This window comes from Colobus angolensis, unplaced genomic scaffold, assembly GCF_000951035.1.
Source record: "Colobus angolensis palliatus isolate OR3802 unplaced genomic scaffold, Cang.pa_1.0 Scaffold238, whole genome shotgun sequence".
Classification (NCBI taxonomy): domain Eukaryota; kingdom Metazoa; phylum Chordata; class Mammalia; order Primates; family Cercopithecidae; genus Colobus; species Colobus angolensis.
In genome coordinates this window covers 327,060-331,992 of record NW_012115577.1, presented here as the reverse complement: position 1 = coordinate 331,992, position 4,933 = coordinate 327,060, and the positions used below count along the sequence as shown (strand labels likewise).

Below are 4,933 nucleotides of genomic sequence, written 5' to 3'. Positions count from 1 at the left end.
TTACAATCTGAGAGACAGACAATAAAGAAAAATATAATAACAGTAGTGGATTATATGGATGTGTTCCAGCAATTTATTGCTGGGTAACAAATGATGTTAAGATATAAAAACGCCAGGCATGGTGGCTTATGCCTGTAATCCGAGCACTTTGGGAGGCCGAGGTGGGCGGATCACGAGGTCAGGAGTTCGAGACCAGCCTGGCCAGCATGGTGAAACCCCGTTTCTACTAAAAATACAAAAATTAGCCAGGCGTGGTGGTGGGCGCCTGTAATCCCAGCTCCTTGGGAGGCTGAGGCAGGAGAATCACTTGAAACCAGAATGCAGAGGTTGCAGTGAGCCAAGATCATGCCATTGTACTGCAGCCTGGGTGACAGAATGAGACTCCACCTTAAAAAAAAAAAATTGTTTGTATGTGTGTATATATATATATATATAAACAACCTTTATATTATCTCTCATTCTGTGGGCTGATTGGGCTCAGCTGGGCAGCTCTTCTGCTCCATATAACAGAGGCTGGGGCTGCTATCATCTGGAGCCCAGCTGGTCCAACACATTCAAGAGGCTCCTGCACAGGGCTGCAGTTGGTGCTGGCTGTTGACTGGGAACTCACTGAGGCTGTGAACCAGGTGACTTGGGTTCTCATCCGCATGCTCCTCCACGTGCCCTGGCTGCTTCTGGCTCCACATCTGGGGTCTGGGTATTTCAAGTGGCCAAGTTAGAACCACAAGGCATCTTATGCTGGAACCTCAGAAGTCAGGCAGCATCACGTTCCTCATGTTCTAGTCACCAAAGCAAGTCCCAAATCCAAAAAGAGGGGGATTAGGATCAGCTCTTGATAGGGGATGGCAGGGTCACATTGCTAAAGAGCATGTGGGATGGGAGATATTGTTGAGGCCATCTTTGGAAAAGGACTTTTATAGTTACAAAGTGATACGTGATAAAAATAAAAAATAGGCCAGGCGCGGTGGCTCACACCTGTAACCCCAGCACTTTGGGAGACCAAGGCAGGTGGATCACAAGGTCAAGAGATCAAGACCATCCTGGCCAACATGGTGAAACTCCGTCTCTACTAAAAATAGAAAAATTAGCTGGGCATCGACCAGGTGCAGTGGCTTACACCTGTAATCCCAGCACTTTGGGAGGCCGAGGCGGGCGGATCATGAGGTCAGCAGATTGAGACCATCCTGACTAACACAGTGAAACCCCGCCTCTACTAAAAATATAAAAAATTAGCTGGGCATGGTAGCGGGCGCTTGTAGTCCCAGCTACTCGGGAGGCTGAGGCAGGAGAATGGCGTGAACCCAGGAGGCGGAGCTTGCAGTGAGCCGAGATCGCGCCACTGCACTCCAGCCTGGGCGACAGAACAAGACTCCATCTCAAAAAAAAAAAAAAAATTAACGGCGTGGCGGGGCACACTTGTAGTCCCAGCTACTCAGGAGGCTGAGGCAGGAGAATCACTTGAACCCAGGAGGCACAGGTTGCAGTGAGCCGAGATAGTGCCACTGCACTCCAGCCTGGCGACCGAGCAAGACTTGATCTCAAAAAGAAAAAAAAAATAAAGAAAATGCAAAGTTGAAAGTTGACAATCAATGCAAGGTAATACAGGTGGCATTTTAAGTAGGGTAGTCATGGTGGGCCTCATGAAGGTGCCATTTGAGCAGACTTGAAGAGGAAAGAAACTGAGCCATGCAGGTATGTGCAAAGGAAGAACCTTCCAGAATCACCCTCATTTACCCCTATGCTCTGTACATACCCAGCGCTCTGCACTGAGGCAGACCCTAAAGCTGCAGTGGGAATGGAGGTGGATACACTTATGGAAAGAAGGACTTCTTCAAAGAATGGTGGCGACCCAGGTCTCCCCTTCCTGCTGTGGCTCTTAGAGGACCTGGAGTTGGAGAGGGGAAGTCACTGGCATGTGGAGGAAGACTAGGAGAGGAGGGGGAGGTCAAAGTGTGTCCCACCTTCACTGCACCTCTCTGCTCTCTCCCTCATATATCAAGTGCCTCCCTCCCCAGAGTTGTGGTCACTGACAAGGAGGACCCTGAGGGCAACCACAACTTGCCATGCAGAGCACCTGGCTTCTCACCTGCCAACCTCACTCTGACCTGGCTGCAGGAAGGAGCCAACTCTGGACTCAAGACTCAAGGGGACCAGACCCAGAGAGATGAGACATACCAGGGCTGGGCAGCTGTGGGGGTCCTTCCAGAGAGGAGCTGAGATACACCTACCTGGAGGGGCCCCAGGGCCTGGAGGGGCTCCTCAGTGTGACTGGGTGCGGTGTTTTCAGAGGACCAGGGTTGAGGGTGGGGGAATCTCATCCAGACCCTGCCCCCCTCTCTGCCCCAGGACCCAAGGCCCCTTCCCTCCCTCCTCAATGGAGATGCTGGGGATGTCCTTAGTCACCCTCTGAGTACTCACACATCACCCCTTATTTGGAAGTTTTTCTTGTTCTAACCTCCTTCCTTCCTGCTGCACCTTCTGCCCCAGCCCCAGGCTCTGGCCTCTCTCTCTCCTCTTCTACCCTCTAGCCGGTAGTGACTCTTTTCCCACTGAGGAGCCAGCTCTAGGTGAGAGTCTGGGCTCTTGGTGAGGTTGGGAGAAGGAAAAGGCTTATGGGCCAGGGGATGGGAGGGAGAATGGGCACAGCCAGAGCAGAAGTGAAAAGGTTGGGGGAGGCGATAAAGACAGATGTTTCCATATCACCATTTTTCTTTCATGGTTCAAGGGAGCTGTCCTTCCTCCAGGCCCAGGGAAGTGAAAAAAGAAGCAGGAACAGTGAAATACGCCACAGGAAAGAAAAATCTTAGTGATCCCTCCTGCTGTCTCTCTCCTTTTGTCTATTCTGGCAAATTTTGTAAGTGAAATTTGTTACCAAGATTTGAAAATCTTATAAGAAAGTCTCTAAATATTTGAGAATAAAATTATCAATGTCTCAGCTCTGCAGACTGAAAAAACAGAAGCTTTACAAAATAAAATCATGTTTGGAAAACTTCTCCTCTGAGGGATATCAAAGGCTGCACTGAATAAGCTCTAAGGAGGTGCTGAAATGACAGCCATTTATTTGCCTGTGTAAGCTCAGGCAGGTGTTGGAATTGAGGAAGGATAGGTAATGAAAAAAGTAACCATGTGCTTGGGGCACAGTGACAGTAATGACCACAGAATCAACACAATAAGCTCTAGCATTTGCATTGTAGTCCAGTTCATTCAAGCAAAGCTATCTCCAATAGGGAATTTACCCTGTACAGAACATGTGCGTTTTGATTTCACCTTTTCTGACTGACCCTTTGCTCATGACAATAGTGAAAAAATACAGCCCTGGGTGGAGATTTAAGATGCTAATGAGTCATGAGATGCATGAACATGCATGTACAGCTACTGCACATGTGCACCCAGAAGACCACCCAGAACATGCTTACTAGTAACCCCTCTTCCCACCCACCTCCTATGAATAATCATGTAAGACTCCCATAAAGGGAGTTTCTCTAGCAATAATCAATGCTGTCTCATCCATAGGAGCAGCCCGCCCTGAATCCTCTCTCTCAGGGTATACAGTTTATTTTGCACTTAACTTTCAAAATGGTATTTTTCCTTTGTAATAAATTGCTTTGTACTTCTCCTTTGCTGCATGTTTCTTATTTAAATTCTTTTAAATGAAGAAGTCAAGAACCAAAGTATTACAACAGCCATCAACATTTCTGGTGCCATGACTCAGACAGAGGTTTGTCTGCTTCATTGGTTTCAGTTCCCCTTCACTCCTGGTGAGTCCTGTGGCAGCCCCAGACCCCTGATTGACTATCACTGCTTTCCCCAGATCTATTCTGTTAAGGTTTTGGGGGAGGACCTTTTAAATCACTCACATTATTTGAGCAACTGATTGTGATTGCTTTCCATTTGGCTGCTGCTTTTGCAATGTTTACAATTACCTTATTTGGATGGAACACCCTGATTATTCAGCCTCTGGACTCTTGCTGCTTCTGTTTCACCTTTTGTTTTACTGTCCCTCCCAGGACTGCACCTGATCAATACTTATTGGCTACTGTAACTTTTTTTTTTTTTTTTTTGAGACAGAGTCTCTGTTGTCCAGGCTGGAGTGCAGTGGCTCAATCTCGGCTCACTGCAACCTCCGCCTCACGGGCTCAAGCAATTCTCCTGCCTCAGCCTCCCAAGTAGCTGGGATTACAGGTGTGTGCCACCACGCCTGGCTAATTTTTGTGTTTTTAGTAGAGACGGGGTTTCACCATGTTAGCCAGGATGGTCTCGATCTCCTGACCTCCTGATCCACCCGCCTCGGCCTCCCAAAGTGCTGGGATCACAGGCGTGAGCCACCGCGCCCAGCACTTGTTTGTTAATCAACTAATCGCTTCAAAGATTTTTGTTCACCTTGAGGGACATATTAGATCTACTTTTGCCAGCAGTGCCCATCCCTCCACGCTGTGTGTGTTCTGAGACTCCTTCAGGAGACGTTCCAAGAGGCCGTCCATGTTGAGTGCAGGATGTGTGGCCACATGGATGTGTCATCATGGGGACTACAACCAGGCATTCCAAGCATGATGACTGGACATTAAAAATGGCAGATCAGTGAAATAAGGAAGGGCTTAATGGCGAGACATCCAGGCCCTCTGGCTGGCAGCAAGAACCACTTCAGTTCAGCTTGGAGACGTCCAGCACCAGTGAGACCTAGAATGGTGCACGGTAAATGCCCATGACCTCCCAGGACTTCAGTTTCATGGGGATTCAAGGGAACAGCCTGGACCCCATTGTTGTCCAGCTCAGCTCATGGGGATGTGTATGACCTCCTGGATTTTGGTACATGTTTCTGTGGTTGCAGGATTCTCTTGGTAGCTAGAGAGCCACCTTCTCTACTCTCACTGAAACGCCTCTAGGGTATATACTAAAAATTGGAATATTTTGAAACAGTATAAATTAAAAGATA

General features: G+C 48.2%; 1 long non-coding RNA gene across 1 annotated transcript in view; it reads left to right on the top strand.

Moving 5' to 3' along the window:
- LOC105513937 overlaps positions 1–3,614 on the top strand; it is a 12,534-nt gene extending 8,920 nt beyond the window's left edge. The window contains exon 2 of the long non-coding RNA XR_001002100.1: positions 2,018–3,614. This is a non-coding gene — a long non-coding RNA (uncharacterized LOC105513937). The remainder of the gene's footprint in view (positions 1–2,017) is intronic.
- Positions 3,615–4,933: the final 1,319 nt, after the last annotated feature.